The 16,991-nt window shown below is 39.0% G+C and overlaps 1 long non-coding RNA gene across 1 annotated transcript; it reads right to left on the reverse strand.

Annotated features, from left to right (window-relative positions):
- Positions 1-4,660: 4,660 nt before the first annotated feature.
- LOC132072514 (uncharacterized) lies at positions 4,661-12,275 on the reverse strand. The gene is made up of 5 exons (XR_009418342.1): positions 12,205-12,275; positions 11,069-11,252; positions 10,012-10,189; positions 6,969-7,086; positions 4,661-5,170 (listed from the first exon to the last, which is right to left on the reverse strand). It is a non-coding gene; the product is annotated as an uncharacterized LOC132072514 (long non-coding RNA).
- Between the last annotated feature and the right edge of the window lie 4,716 nt (positions 12,276-16,991).

Here is a 16,991-nt window from a genome sequence, read left to right on the forward strand (position 1 = left end):
AGGCAGATCACAGACAGGTCACTCTTTTGCTATTGGTATTGCTGCCACAATCCCATTTTCTCTTGCAAAACACAGAACTAAAGATCAAAATTACATATTGAGTCTGGACTCCTTTTTATATCAGAAAAGCTAAAGCCTTTAGGGGAAAGTTGTGTCAGGGAAATTGCCCCAGCAAAGAGTAATAATAGAGTAATAGGATAATGATGTCAATGTACTAAGCAGATTTGTGAAGAAATTAAAGAATATGTGCTGATTTTTGTTCAGATATGTGTCTCTCTGTCTTGCTCTTGCAAACTAGACAGAGCTGTGCTTTAACATCTGAGGGCAGATTTGGGAAACTCAATTATGCAGAAATCAAACTGTTATGCAGTTTTTTCATCAGTTTCATACTTCATTTCTTATTGCTCAGTGGGATAACTTGTCAATGCAGCAGAGAAATTAGTACTGTTGTAGAGCATTATTGAGCATAAAGTTCTGAAAATGCAGAGAGAGTATTACTCCCTAAATAATATCAAATGGATCTGCCAACATATAAACCCATTTCTTCTGAGCTAAAAGGCTGAGCCTTCTGATCAAAATCTTCTTTAATGTATTTAGAGACCCAAGAGCAGCTCTTCAGTAGTCTACCATGTTCCCTATGAATTAGCATAAATAGTTTGCTAGAAACTTCTAACATTAAGGTCAGTTTTACACTGTCACATAGTCATGTATTTGTCATAAAAATTAGGGTTAAGAAAGAAAAATAAGAAGTAAAAGAAAGAAAGCTAAGAACTTGTTTAAAATGATTTTTTTCTTTTTCTTCAGCACTAGTAAGAATCCCTCAAACAACTGCCTATTTATTTTAAATAAAATAGATGAGATCTGATTTATCATACCATAGGAATGAAACTCTTAGAACTATATATCCCCATCCTTGAATAATCATGGTGTCAGATCAACTTAGAAGAAACAAAATGAATTCTTCTCTATTGTACAGAAATACAGCAAAGTGTCGGTCTGATTTTTTTTAATTCTGGGTGCTTTGAAGTATTTACTTTCACTGAATATTATTTTCCCTATTTTTCTTCCCTTTTTTTCCCTCTTTGCATACTTCATCAGTGATAATTGTAATTGAAAATAAGTTAGAATAAAGCATTCTATGCTGTGAACTAGGGACATTTTACAAATAGCTGTTGAACTTTAACACTTTTGGTTTGTGCAGCAAATTGAGAGTTAGATTACATTTCTTTCACATGAAAAAGGTAGTTTTGTTTCTTTCACTGTTGCAGATTATTGTAGGAGGGATATTAACCTCCCACCACACCTCCATTTCTTATTTTCTTAAGCTTTCCAGGCCTGATTCACTGCTGTATGACTGCAGTTTTAAGAGCTGTTACAATGGGTATGCACAGGAAGGAGTGCAGCTGGAGTAGCACCACAGAGAGTCAGACCTATTATCTTGGCAAGTGACTAATCCCACGCTCCGCAGCACAGCCTTTCAAACATCAAACTTCTTATCCAGGAAATAACTTTCTGCTCAGCACAAGTGCTACTCACCTGCCCCTCTTTGCGTTTTCTGAGACAGCTATACTGGGGTTTACTTAAATGAAGCAGGTCCCAGAAGTACATAAACTCCAGACCCAGAAGTACATAAATTCCAGAGGTAAAAAGTTTACCCCTAGGAAAAGTTGGCCTTTTCACAGATCCCAAGTGGAATGGAGATGGGGAATCATCAGTGATCTGTGACTGAGACCAAAAGGGAGCTGACCAAACTAAGGTGAAGAAGGGCTGTTTGTGTTTGTAGATGCAGCGAGACAGCATTCCTGCTGGAATTCAGTAGAGAGATGCAAAGTCCTGCTCCTGTGAAGGAGGACACTGGCTGGTGGGAGCAGCTCTGCTGTGGAGACCTCAGGGGTCCTGGTGAGCAGCAAGCTGAGCATGAGCCAGCCCTGGCAGCAGAGGTGCCAACAGCTTCAGGGACACATGAAATGAATCAGAATTGTGGGATTCACATTCTCTGAACCTGAGAGAAGCAGAGAAAAGAATTATCAAAACAATCCTTATCTCATTTGCTGCTCCTGCATTGTGCCAAAGTAGAATGCAATATGGAGATTGTTTACCCAAGGTGATGGTGCTGTGTTTCCTTGGCCTATCAGGGTCAAGCATGTGTGCATTCTGTCTGTCAGCAGACAGTCACAAGATTCTGGGCAGTTGAGTTGAGTTGGGTGCTTTGTGCAGATTCAGTTTAGATGTAATGTAATATAGTGTCATATAATATAGAATAATATAGTATAATAAAGTAATTAATTAACCTTCTGATATTAGTGGAGTCAGATGCATCATTCCTCCTGGACATCAGGCAAAAATATCAGTGATACAGAATCAGTGGATGGAAGTGATCGTACACCTCTACTCAGCTTTGTGCAGATTCAGTTTAGATGCAATGTAATATAGCGAAATATAATATAGAATAATATAGTATAATAAAGTAATTAATTGGTATTAATGGAATCAGATGCATCATTCCTCCTGGATGTCAGGCAAAAATATCACTGATACAGAATCAGTGGATTGGAAAGGTCATCCACCTCTGCTCAGCGCTTGTCAGACCACACTGCACCCAGCTTTGGCCTCCCAGGACAAGTCATCCCTGATCTGCAGCATGTTCAGCAGAAGATCATCAACATGGCAATGGGGATGAAGCCCTGGGAGAAGAGACTGAGGGACTTGGGCTTCTTCAGACCCCAGAAGAGACAACTTCAGGGGACTGGACAGTAGCCTGCCTGTACCCACAAGGAAGAGAGGACAGAGGTAGGTTCTTCACAGTGATGCCTCACAAGAGAATGATAGATAATGGGATTAAGGTAAAAAAAAGAGAGATTCAGGCTGGGTAAAAGTAAAAACCTTTTGCTCTGTGAGGATAGTGGAGCAGGGAGACAGGGTCCTGAGGAGATTGTGCAGACTCCATCTCTGGAGATTTTCAAGCTCAAACTGAACAAAGTTCTAAGCAGCCTAAGCTGACCTCTCAGCTGATCCAGCTAGGACTAGAAGGTCCTTGAGACTTCCTGAAGTCCCTCCATCCCTAAAGGACACATTCTTGATCCTACAGAAGCAACAGTGGTGAAGAGTAAAGAAGTGTCATATTGATAACTTCTAAAACTGTTGAGATACCAGATCTTGTATGAAAGTAAAATATCCTATTTGAACACAAAAATATTTTTAAATTTCCCCCTCCCCTATGCAATATTAAGCTGTTCAGTGATTTTCGTGCCTATAGCAATATTTAGGCCATATGGCAATTCTCAGCACTGAAGCCTGAAATATTTGATTATCACAGGACAGAATCAGTGTATGGGTCAGCATTCTATTTCTGATTCATTACCCTGTTGAATTATTGCTATTTTATAGTGCTCTAGGAAAGGATGTCAAAACTGCCAAATTCCATCATGTAAGCAAATCTGTTTCTCTTTTATAGTTTATCATGAGTTTATGAATTTTCTCTATCCGGATAGATTTTTCACTTGCTTCACACTTACAAGGGGTGGAAACAAATAACCCCGTGATTGCAAATATACTGATAAAGGTATTCCAAATTATATTCAGAAAAGATATCTGCCTTTTTTCCTAGTCAAAAAAATAACCTAACTTGTGGGACAAGAATCAATGTCACAAATGGCTTTCTTTTTGTGTTTATATGAACAAATAATCTCCATTTTTAACAGAATAAAGTTTTGTAAGACCAGCTAGATTCCTGCTCACATTTATGTGAGAAAAGGTTGGAGTTTTATAGAGTATACGGCTGTAAAAATACTGATAGGACTTCAGATTGAATTTGTTTATTTTCCTTGCCCTTTCCCAAATGAGGGTCCTTTTCTAGTCTCATAGTTAAATAGAGACTCAGGAGAAGGAAAGAGCACTTACTGCATTTACTGTGGTGGTTTGGGCACAGCTCTGGGGCTGCCTGAAGCCCTTCCTATGCCACCTGCATTAGAGTTCACCTTTGTGTAAACTGTGTGATCATGGAGACTGGGGGGCAACCACTATCAGTGCTATTAACTTTTTAAATCTTTGCTCCCCATGAATTTATCGCTCAGGAGAGGGATAGGAAGTGCTGGGTTGTAACTCTTTATAATTCCTACTGATTTCTATCAGTTCCTGGACAGTAACTGGAAGGGAACAATGATTATAGTTCTAGGGAATACTACTGCTCCTGACATTCAGAGATATCCTAGCTATGCTTTCCATTGACTTCACAAGGAATTTAAGATCTTTTAAGTCTTTACTTCTTCCCTACATCTACCTCCAAGGCAAGTTCAGCACTTTAGGAAACTCTGGATCTCACCATTGCTACTTTTGTTTTAAAAACCAATGCTTTATGTATTCTGGAGTCTTGTTTAGAACATTTTACTGATCAGATTTTCTAATAGTTATCTCAAAATGCTACTGAAAGAGAATCAGGAGTTGTCAGCTTTGGTATTATATCCTCAAGCCTTTGCTGACCATCCACCCAAGGGAGTATTAGAAGCTGTTGGCTTAGTAGAGAAAAGCCTCAATAAAAGGTCGAACAAAATCATGGTGGAATCTTTAATATGTTTTCAAGGGCACACTTAAGGCAGGCCCTTTCCTGGACAAAGGGACAATAAAGAGCACTTAGAGACAAGGAGTCCTTGATGTGTATTTATTCTATTGAGCTGTGGGTTTTTGACAGAAAATGTAACTTGGCCTGGGAGAAACACCATAGAGGATCTCAGGTCAAACAGCAGTCTCTGTGCCTTTTAGTATGTGAAGCACAAATGCTTAATGGAAACAGAAAAAAAACCAAAAAACAAACCAACAAAAATCTGGCTCCAAAAATTACCAGAATAGATTTACTTACAGGGCATCATGCTTTTGGAGAGGTCACAAACACTGAAATTGAGAAGGGCAAGTTCAGACTTCAAAACTGTGCTCAAGAGGCACTTCGGAAAAGACCTTAAAGTTAATTGCAGATAACCTCAATGTGTTCTCCCAGAAAGATGTTGGGGAACAAAAGTTACAAAAAATGCTATGAATAAGAAAAAAAAAAAAAAGGAATATTTTCTTGATTCTACAGAATAGTTCTTTGAAGACTCAAGGCCAGACCTGGAAACAATTTTGTAGCCTTGCCCAAAGAAAACTGAGGTAAAGTCTGGAGACTGCCAGAGAGGGGGACCTGCAAAAGAAAAGGAAGCTGAAGCAAGTCACATGAAAAGCAAATTAAAATATCCTCTCAACTAAGAGATGCTACACCACTGCAGTCTAGCAGGATTCAGTATTTTCTTCATACTTAAGAGGGTTGCATTTTACTGTTTATAAAGCAAATGTTATAGAACTTCCTGTAAATCTGATTTCAATCCAATAGTCAAATGTTAAAGCACTAAAAATGCAAAGTGCAATATTTTTCTCTTCATGCCAAATTAACCAATTAAATACTTGCTAATGGAGGTAGTAAAGTCACCATAAATTGAATCTCCTGCTTGATTCAATTCCTTTCAAAATATGTTCTAGGAATTGCATAAAGATATTTTTGCTGTGGAAATTATCAGTGGCATTCAATGGTGTGTTTTATGTAGAAGGTCAGTTGAATGACAATTTTTGGCTCCCTGATTCTAAATTATAAGAAACTAAGACCTATAACATTCAGGAGTTAGACTCTACACTTTAAAATGACTTCTCTTTAGGATAGAAAAAAATTCAAATTCCTGTTTTACTCTTGCACTTGAGTTCTCAGAAGCAACTGTAATTGAAGAAATTATTCAAAAAAATGCTTATTTTTCTATGCAAATATTCCCTTTGCTTCCTAACACTGCTGAAGTAGTAGTAGGACTAAGAGGCTGTGGTTACTATTTGCTCAGAAATCTGCACTTTCAGGACCAAACTGACAGCTGGGATTGCAAGCAGGATTGGCTCCATGCTGCCTGACACGTGGAGCAACATATATTGTATTGTTTACCTTTAAATTAAAATTATATTTGTAATCTAGCTACCAAAGTGGGAAGGCAACTACAGGCTCCTGTTTATTTCCAGCAATAAATGTAATGGCTACTTTTTAAAAGAGCAGCAACCTATAAAAATTGAAATCAGAAAGCCGAATGAGGCTAATATTCCATTCCATGAAATTGATCAAAGGTTTTATAGCTCTAATCACTGGCCAAAACAGAAAGGCTGATAAAAGCTTAATTGCCATCTAAGCACTTCAAACGGTTACAGAGAATTGGAGCAGCACAGAGATCTACCATAACTCTGATATTGTCATTTTGGTACTTCTTCATACCCAAATCCTTCTTCTGGCCATTAGCAGAGAAACAAGTATATTTCACTAGGTAACTTTTCTACAGCATTTAACTTTGAACAGGATTATTTAATGCTAACAAGAATGGCAGAAGCTGGACTGTAATGTGTTAAAAACAGATGCTAGGTAAGACTCAAGCTAATTTTTTGGTCCTAATTGTCACTGACTTTAGAAAAGCTATTCCCACCTTGTGATTATGGTCAAAAGCTTTTTCTTTCTTCTTGACAGAGGACACATTTTAGTTCCCTGTTTGCAATAGAACTCCAAATGTCTGCCTCAGATGATAAACCTTGGACTTCACAAGAGATAGCAAAATCTGAGTTTTTCAGCTGAAATCCATACCATGTGATGGATTGTGTGCAATGGATTTCCCATCTGATGGATGTAAAAGTGTGCTCACTCTAATTGCATTACATGAAAGGGTTTTAACCTTTTTGTCCAAATGTACTTTAATATAACATTGGTCAATGCAGAGGCAGTGAAGGATATTTCAGGGAATGTCATTAATTGATCCAAGACTGACTAGAAAAACAGCAGCCATCAATAAAATATAAAATGAGTAAAACTTACAACAATTTCTGAGCTTGTACTGTAATATAATGATTAGTAGCATTAAATGAAAATTCAATAAAATGCCATTAGAAATGTGAAATATTTTTAGCAGTGATGGTGAACACACATTGGGAAAATTTAGGTGAATGCTGGACTCTACCCCTCAGAGCCTTCAATCAAGGACAGATGTCTCTCCTGAAGGGTTTGGGGCTTGATAAAGATGCTTGTGACTCTGATCCTGTGGCCTGTAAGACAAAGGAGATTGGAGTGGAACATTATGCTGATCTCAGCTGTTCCTAAAATAACTTCAGCTCTTCCACATCTAAGTTACTTTCAGTATTATAAAACTAGAAAATTACATATTTCACAGAGCTATGGCAACATGGAGTTATTTTGCAAACTTACTTAAGAGAGAAATGTCACTTTCTATGCAGAAAGCTTAGGGAAATCTTAGACACAGAAGATATTTTCCATTCACAACCTCAGCTCTTTTTAGAAGCTTACATACCGATAAAATGGCAGAATATAAGTGTTAGAGGAAAAGCTACCAGGATCATACCAAGTGCTTATGATTTAACATATATACGGAACTATGATGAAAAGCAGAAAAAACACAATTGAGAGACTCAACCAAAACCAGATCCCTTTTTCCCCATGGGTCCATGCACAGCATCAATTGAGAAAGCACAAATAGAATTTTTATGAATAGCGCCCATTCCCTGTTAGATGCCATGTAGACCCATGAACTCAAGGAATTCTAGGATCCATAATACTCCAGGATCCAGCTAGACACTGCATCAGCTTCTTTTTCAAAGGAAGTATGAATAATAGCTAGGTCTATTTAATTGTGTTGCAGAATGAGCTTCAGTAAGCCTTTGTGCTGAAAAATGTGCCCAGGTGTGGCTGTGAGAGGCAAGGAGGAGCTGAGTAGGTCAGCTGCATCTAGACTGCAGGAAAGGAGTTTTCTACAGCATTCCCAACCACCTCTCTCTCCCCTGTCATCTCAGCTGAGCCCCTTTCAGCTGCTGGGGCTATCCCAGATCCCTCCCTAGGGCTGGATGGGACAGTGCTATGTCCAGGACTCATCCTGGTGCTCTGGGAGATAAGAGAGAGATACTGAAGTTTAATAGACAACAGACTAGTAATTTAAGGGGAAATACGCACCCTAAGCACCTCTAAAGTTTTGGGTTGTTTTGTAAACAAAATAGACACCAGGGAAGAGGAGGTGGGAATAGGTGCAAGAGGCAGTTTGTTTCCCTGGCCAGGTTTTCACACCCTGCCTTTGTGGGGATCATGCACTCCTTTCTGAAGCCAGAAGGAAAGGCAACAAATAACCACAGCATGGCTATTCTTTCCAGGAAAACACCAATACTGACCTATACCAGAGAGGCATTTTTCTGCAGTCCAACAGCTTTGACTTCTGTTGTTGTATCACTCTGCAAATAACTGAGCATCAGCATAAGTGGGTGACTTACAGATAAAAATCCAGGAATGGATCCATTCATTACCAGTATCACCTTTGTAACGACTCTTTGACCTTTCAGTTCTAGGAAGTCCTAATTCTACTGAGTAGTGAAGCTGTGTACCTTAGGAAATTAGTGAGTTCTTGGAACATTAGTATTACTATCCTTTTCTCTCACTAACTTTTCAGTGTTCTGTAAGAAATAAATGGTGGGACCCTTTTATTCTCCAAAGAAAACCAGCATTTCACCTCTTCTTTTACTTTATAGATACCAATAAGTTTTTATTTCATCTGGTTGGACTGATTAACACTTCTAATTAAATTCAGAGCAGTTGTTCTCAGTGTGAATTTACATTTGAACATTCCAACCTGTTTTGGATGCAAAAAAAGGATTTATATGCAAAAGCTTGTGGTTTTTTTCCCCACCTACAGAGGCTGATCTAATGAAAGATATGGCTTCTCTATAAAACTTGTGTTATAATTTGCATGTGCTGTAGATTCACATTATAAAGTTTATCCTGAAACTGGAGTCCCTGGTTTTAACAAGGGAGATTGTATTATTAGATCTCAAGCTTGAGACTACTCATCTGCATTATTAGTAGACAAATAACCATTTTTCTGCACTGAAATTACAACAATTGCTACAATGACAGCAAGTACTTGATAACATAAACACAGCTTATGGCTGGGTAACTGCTGGGTTTCCGACATACAAATGGATTTCCTCAAAAAGATCTGAATTTACCAACATATTTTATGCTGCTGTTGATGTCACTTCTATTACAATTAGCACTACTCCTAAAACATGCTCTTGTGAACTGTAGAAAAACTGGCATGAGGTTATATGTATATGTTATTTCTTTTTTATACAGAAAAGTTTTGTGTTTTAAATGTCTTAGGTGAAAACAGATTTTAGACCTAGAAATCATATGCGTGGAAAATGTTCTGCATATTTTCTCTAAATATGTAATATCTTACATCTTCAAAAGAAAGTCACTGAAATCAACTTCAGGAATATTTATGTCATAAGGACTGATTGTGGGAGTAGATACATTGCATTTTAGATACAGTAGATATGCAACAATTTGCCTATATCTCCCTGATTTTTTATTTTCCATCTGAAAAGAAGTATTCAGACTTAGAGCACAGACCTTCTGTTTTCCTGGCAGCATTTTGTTCTGTACTGACAAGTCATCATTTTTCCTCATCCCCCCCCCAACTGATATGGCTGAGAACAGCAACAAAGGCAAAGTAATTCTTAAAACAAACAGGAACATTTCAGGCACTTTGGGCACAAAATGAAAGAACTTTTGTTTTAAAGGAAGTCTGCAAATTTGGCAAATAAATTTTGTAAATCTGACTCTTTAGGCAAGGTTTGTGAGAACTTTAAATGTATTAATACAGAACTACATGGTTGGAATAACAAGGGCAGGAAATACATTTTCAGCTTCAACCTCTACACACAATTAAACATTTTGAATTTTAAAATTAAAATAATTTTAAGTAAGCAAGAGCTGTATAACTAAGTGGTCTTTGGAATGAATTAATGGCCACTAGAGCACACTTTATTGCAGTCTATGCACTGCAGGAGAGAGGCAACAACGTTTTGCAAAAACATTCTGACTGATAATCATCAAACTCTGTGTAGTTCATCTGAACATTTTCAGTTCACCTGTGTATTTTTCATAGCCTAAATTTTTAAACTAACCTGGATTTTAAGAGCAATTTTCTGATTAAGATCCACTTCCTCCCAGCTGCTGTTAGAACCTTCAATTCCTTTTGGAATACAGAGCTTACAGACCTCTGATCTCTTACTATATTTGTCAGCAAGCTTGGGGCTCTTGTGTGTTCCTCATGAGTTACAATGCACAAGCTGATGTTTCTTGCTGAAAGGAATGATGGTTAACAGGTGTTACCTTTTTGAGTAGTCTGGAGTGCAAAGACAACCCAAACCTCCCTCTATTGTCCCTGTAACCTCATGAGCACACAGGCTATAATGAACAGCAAAGTAATAATTTTCCCCTAATATTAATGCAAAAGTTCCTTATTAATATTTAAAATGTCCTTGGGGTAATTTTCACATTTGAGTGTATGCTATAGATAAATCATTTTTTTGCATTATTAATTGCTGTTTTTTAAATTATTATCATGTGCCTCCCACTGGACAGATTTCTACAAGTACAGTAACTTTTTCTAGTGCAAGGGTTTAAGGCTGACATTAGCTGGGTTCCTGCCATTGTGACCCTTTCTTAATCAACAATATGTAACAGCTAGAAATGCAAGAAAATGAGCAATCAGAGTTTTAAAATTGCTGTGAATAACATTTATCTTATTATAGGGAGTATAACCTCCCTCATCTGCCCTGACACAATGTGTTGCTTTGTTTCTCCAGTTCATTTCATGGTGGATTGAATTAGTGCCATTTTCTGGATTGGATTATGATGTTTATTAAAAAGGAAACAAATCATTTGCATTTGATGACTTCTTGGCTTTAGCTTACTTCTCCCCTTAAACTACACTCATGGATGACAACAAGAATTAAAGTAAGACAAATGTCCTCTTCCACCCTGGCGATTTGTTTTTAGTCTAAATAATTAATTGCAACACAGATTCTATTTCCCAGCTGCTGCCATCAGTCTTTTTTTCACTTTTTTCACATAACAAATGGTATTTTTGAGAAATGGTTTACATAATGGATAGTCACTCCCAGATTTCTTCAGCCGAACAGCATGAATTATGTATAAATAAATGGAGAATGCATATACTTTAAAAGGAGTCAGGACTTTCCACAGCAATGCTCCTCCTCAGCAGAAGACAAGCACCTCCATCTCCTCACGTCCATCTCCTAGGGAGCAGACCTTTCCCCCTTTGCTTTTTCCTTCTCTCCTGGCATAAGAGCAGCCAAACTTGCAAACTCCTTGAGGAAAGCAAAGCAACTGCTGCTCTCACCTGGAAAAACAGTGAGGGGCGATGGTGTCAGCAGGAGCCCTGCTGACAGCCTTGATAACAGCTCAGGAGGTTTGTGTAATAAGCACAAGTGTTCTGCACAGCAGAAATGCACATGTGAGAGAAGGCATAAGATTTGCTAATGGTGTAATGAGCATAATTAACCCTGCAACACATTAATACACAATTTGAAATGCTCACTGACTAGATAACAACAATGTTTTGGCATTGAGTGTCCTTGAAGGCAGATTATGTTTTTTAAGGTAGTTAGGAAAATTGATGTTTGATAACTCGGTGACAGCTGACACTGTAACAGTGATGTAAATTCAGTGTTAACAAGCCCTCAATATTTTGAAAAATATCTAATTTGCAATTATCACTTACAGGAGCACATGTGCATCAGACGAGTTAAGGATAACCACATGTTTTGAGATGTAACTGCAGGAGCCGTTCCCACAGGTGAGGTCTCTGTGATCTGTCTCTTGGTTTATTGTGTACGAGCCAGAGAAACTGAGTGTGTTTTGTTAAAAAGCTTACTTGATTTTGGTAAGAAAAAGCATTTAATACATATCAGGTTGTTTCTACTGTGAATACAGACAGCACTTCATTTCATAATTTCCATGTGACTGGTGAGTAGGGTGAGTGCCCAGGTGCTCTTTGTCCAGAGCACCTTTAACAACCAGTCACGGGCAGCCAACCATAGACTCATACAGGAGAAGACCTGTGAGGTCAGTGAGTCCAACCACCAACCCAGCATTGGCAGGTTCACCCCTGAGCCGTGTCCCTAAGCACCATAACATAGCCATGCTTCTACATGCTTTTGAACACTTCAAAGGACAGTAATTCTACCCCTTCCCTGGGCAGCCTGTTCCAATACCTGATAATCCTTTCAGTAAAGAATCTTTTCCTTATCTCCAGTCTAAACTGTTGCCCTCTTATTGCAAAGCTCCCATACCTTCTCAGTGATTGCTCACGTGCAGCTTCTCACAGCACTGAGTCCTTCTTCTTCACAGTACAGTCAACAAACTCCAACTCTCTCCTCACCCAGCTACCCCACTCTTTTGCAGCACTCGTCTTCTTATTGGACACAGCTGTGGCCTGTTAAGGGCAGGCCTGTTCCTAATCTTTGGTGATTAGCACAGCTGCGGCTCCTCAGGGGTGACACTACCTTCCGCATTATTTTCTTACATTCTATTCTTCCACACTAAACCACCCCTACTAGTACCCACACCCCGGGAGTGATTTCCTCTTGCCCTATCACTGGTTACCTGGAAGAAGAGACCAATCCATTTTCCTTCCAGGTAGTTTCCTAACAATTAGGTTGACTGGTGGGTAGGACTTTCAAAATCTTCTGAGTTAATTTATTATTTCAGATGGGACTGCCAAAGCCTGAGACTGTCAAAAACACTTGTGCCCAGTCTCCAGAAAGTCTGAACCAGGTATGCACACATCTAGGTCCATCTGCACAAACTGAGGTTGATAAATCAATTTCTATGAAAGCCAATAAGCAGTTACCATGCTGAGGAAAACCACATTTCATCTTGATGAATTATGTGCCAACTGACCAACATCTGAAAAAACAGTATTAGTACAGATGAAAACCACAGTTAACCAGAAACAACAATAAATTAAAGAAAAACTTATGCAAATAAATTTGAATAGGCTTGGCAGTACCTGCATTTTTTCCTGAAGATATAACACTAAAATATTGAACTTCCAGTTTCCATAGCAATGTGTCAGTGGTGCTCACAGAAAGTAAAAAAAGACCATCATTTTCTCTCAGTAAAACAAATACCCAAGGAAATAAGAACAGATGGAGGAAAACAGAAACATCTTGAAAGTATTCTTATTATTTAGGGATGGAAGAACTTCACAAGTTTTAGGGGACTGGTTTGAATAAACACCTTAATATCTGAAGTCTCATTTGTGTCTTATGCAAACCAACACAGCTCTCAGATGTCAGTATCAACACAGGTTTCCATCATCTGGTTTATTCTTCTTAACAGTATCTCAGTCTGGATAATTTTTGGGCTCTCCCATTCAAGGGGGGGATAAGGAAGTCAAGTCCAGCAGATGGTCTCTGAGGCTTTTGGGGAGTTTGGGCACACGATGTGTGAGGAGAGAGGGGACTCTGGGATTGTCCATCCTGGAGAAGGGAAGGCTGAGGGTGGCAGTGGGGGGATGTGGTCCCTCATTGATGAGGAGGTCTAAGGAGAAGGCTCTCCTCAGAGGTGCACAATGGGCTCATGCTACAACAGGAAATTCTGATGGATATATGAGAAAAAATCCAAATCACGTTTGAATGTGTGCCTGAGAGTCTGTAGAACTGGGGCTATTCAGGACTCAGGGTGGCCAGGCCCTTGATCAGCCTTTGAACTGTGCAGGATGTTGCACTGGATGTGGAGGTCCTTTCCAATCTAAGCTGCTCTGTAACACTCTGTACCTTTATTCCTGAGATGATTCAACAGGCACTTCCATCTTCATCTTTCTGTCACAAGGCTCAGTGGAAAGACCCAACAATGGAAAGATGATCAAAGCACCCCTGCACAGCAGGGCCAGGACAATGGCCTGAATTAGATGGGCAGTTTAGCATCTTATCCTTATCTCACCTTATCTCACCATGCAGATCTTCCAATGGGGAAATTCTCCAGGTTCTTTCTCTTCTCCCTCTTTATAACCCTATCACCTCTTGTGGATGACACATGGTGACAGCCAGATGACACCTGTGGAAGCCAAGGTTCCTAACATCATTTTACCACGTTGCTGACCCAGCAAAGACCCCAGCTGATGCAAGTTAACTCTGAAGATGTCATTGCAAAGCCTGAGACTGCTTCCTACCTCTCAAGTCCTTTTTTAGGGCATAAATCAGATGAGACTCAGTTCCTCAAGAAAGAGGCTTTTTCTTTGCAGTGCCAGTGCCTGGGTACCTGCAGGGGCTGTGCAAATGAGTAACACCATCAAGAAGGAGTGGATGCATTAAAATGAACTCAAATGATTAATCTCACTGCAGGAGTTGGATTGTCTGGCTGCTATAGACATTGTGACATTCAGTGTTTGAACACAGCTAAAAGATCATTTTACAGAAGATGGGACAAAAAGGAAAGCAGAGGGCCTTTCATAGGCCATTTTCTGACTTCCCAAAAATGTATTTACAGTGCAGATAATTGATAGGTACTGTGAAGACCAAATATTTTTTTTTTGTGATCTATCACAAGGATTCTCATTCAACACTTGAAATCTGCTATTTCAGCTCTACTTTACATCACTTCATAAAGTGATGAGCATAAATAAAAAAGAATGCTAAAAACAGAAAAAATCCACATATTATCTCCATTGTCCTGAGCTAAAATTATGTATTATCTTTGGAAATGTGCAGGTTCAACATAACTGGAGTTTCATTGTTATTGAAGTATGTATTCTGGATGGTACAGGAATGACTGAGAGCCCTTCCCTAATCTGAGGGTAGTAGGAACAGCCCTTAATCCAGCTACACACGTGAGTATCACTCAATGTGCTGCTGCAGTTTGCATTAAATGTGTCAGGTGTCAAAAATAAGTCTTGGATTTTTTTTTCAGAAGTATGTTTGCTACAGGTGCAGGTGGCCTGAAGAAGTGTCTCTTTATGTAAATATTTGACTATATTTTCTAGCAATGCCAGTTGTTTCAGAAAGAGTTTCTGTCTCTGCCTGTGGGGAATCCGGGTGTCATTATAATATGAATATCACCAAATTACTCTCTTCAATAAGCATCATGGATTTTACATGTGTGATCAGATAAAACAGTGATTATCTAAGTTTGCTTATCAGTGTGGGATTTTTTCATACCTGAAAGTGAAGATGTGCAGAACTATATATGAACCTCAGAACATTTTTATAGTGTTAACTTCTTCCTCTCTTGAAAAGAGAAGCAGGTCTCTGAGGCTCAAAAGCAAGATAACACAGAGATGCTTTGCAAAAGAAGACCCAGCCCTTGTACTAAAGGAAGATAATCCAGTCACAACCATTCTGTGAAATGCAGCCTTTGGTAGGGACAGGGTATCTGCAAAATATTTATAATAAATTGAACTTAGAAAATGAAATGAACTCTCCAGAATGAAATTGCTAAATCTAAACAAGCCAACACATGACAGCCAAAATGAACTCTCAAGTGCAGATCAGATAAAGTTCCCTTGGTAAGATGAGCTTTCTGAATAATCTGTTAATTCTTAAGAGGCCTCATTGGTTTCAGTGGGATGACTCCTGGAGTGCCCACAGTAAAGGTGTTGGGTTCTGACCCTCTCCAAGAGAAGTTTGGGAGGTGTTCAAACTGATAGGGGAAAACCCTTCACAGGACACAGAGAAAATTTAAAATAGGTAAAAACCAAGCAAGATCACTCCCTGAGGAGCTGCAGCAGCAGTTGTGTGGGTAAGTACCTCAGACTCAACATGAGCAGCAACAAGCACTGATAAGTGTCTGAGAATTAACAGCAGTACCTCAGGCTAGATGTGTGATTGTAAGGTGTGATTGGAAGAGGACTCACTTTCTGTGAGTAAAATGTTACAAAGGGAAGGAAGAAGATGAAACTAAAATAAAAGGTGAAAAACACAAGAGAAGCAGGAATGACAGAGAGACGGAAGGGGGAAATATGTTCATATGGAGAGAACAACTGAAAAATGGCAGAATTCTTTTTTTCTTTGTGGTCTACATCTTATCTGAAAATGTGGTTTTTGTGTTATTAACTCTTTTGGAAGGCAGCATTATCTCCACCCATGTCTACAAAAAAGGTTTCAGACCGGAACCTTCAATGGCAAAGAGCAGACATCTCAGGGGTCATTCACTTTGGGTTGTCCAAACAAACTAAAAGAGAGCAGGCTTTAACTGCCAGTACATAACACATTTAACACCAATTGGGGTAGAGCAGGAGTCTGGACCCAGAGTTAAAATTCTCCTTGCTGGGTACAAGGCAGCTGTGGCTGCATACTGACTGTGTGTGCTGCAGCAAGCAGCACTCTCAATCTTAGCACTTTGCCTGCTTTCTTCACTGTAACTTTAATAATACAATCTTTTTTTAAAATGAAAAAGCCCAGGAAGAGATCAATTATGTATTTATTTCAATAACAAAATTGCAATCCAGATAATAATTGTATTTTGTCTAATTTGCAGTGTCATATTAAACAGTGACAGTGATCATTAGAAAAAAAATAATCCACTTGATGCTGAATTCAAAACAAAAATTTAGTTACTAATTTCTGCACCTGCGTCTCAAATTTTATTCACACTCAGTTGAAAATGTTCAGTCATTATGATGTTTATAAAAGACAAACTGTTCTTGAATGATTTCTCTAATATGTTCACTTACAAAAAGTTCGTTCAATGCGAACACAACTACACACTTCCTGAAAGATGGAAAACTGGGGCAAGCACTTGCCTTCAAATTTGTGGCTTGGCAACATCAAAACATTTGTCCTGTAAAGTGGCGCTCTGCTGAATTTGGACCTGGTATAGGCTACACCTTTTGCTTTGCTCATTCAACAGATCTTAACAGTTTTATTTCTAATGCCTCTCGTCTTGGAAGACCAACACAAGGAGGTGATGCTGGAAGTGGGTTGCACACCTGCAGCCTGGAGGTCTCTGGAGGACTGGTGGACCTTGTCAGCAGCTTGTCACAGCTCATCAGGCTGAGGGTAGCTGGAGCCCCAGAACGTGCATGTGGAGGAAATAAAGGTCTAGGGATCAACTCCATGGGAATAATGTAAATCAGGTG

Source organism: Ammospiza nelsoni, chromosome 4, assembly GCF_027579445.1.
Source record: "Ammospiza nelsoni isolate bAmmNel1 chromosome 4, bAmmNel1.pri, whole genome shotgun sequence".
Lineage (NCBI taxonomy): Eukaryota > Metazoa > Chordata > Aves > Passeriformes > Passerellidae > Ammospiza > Ammospiza nelsoni.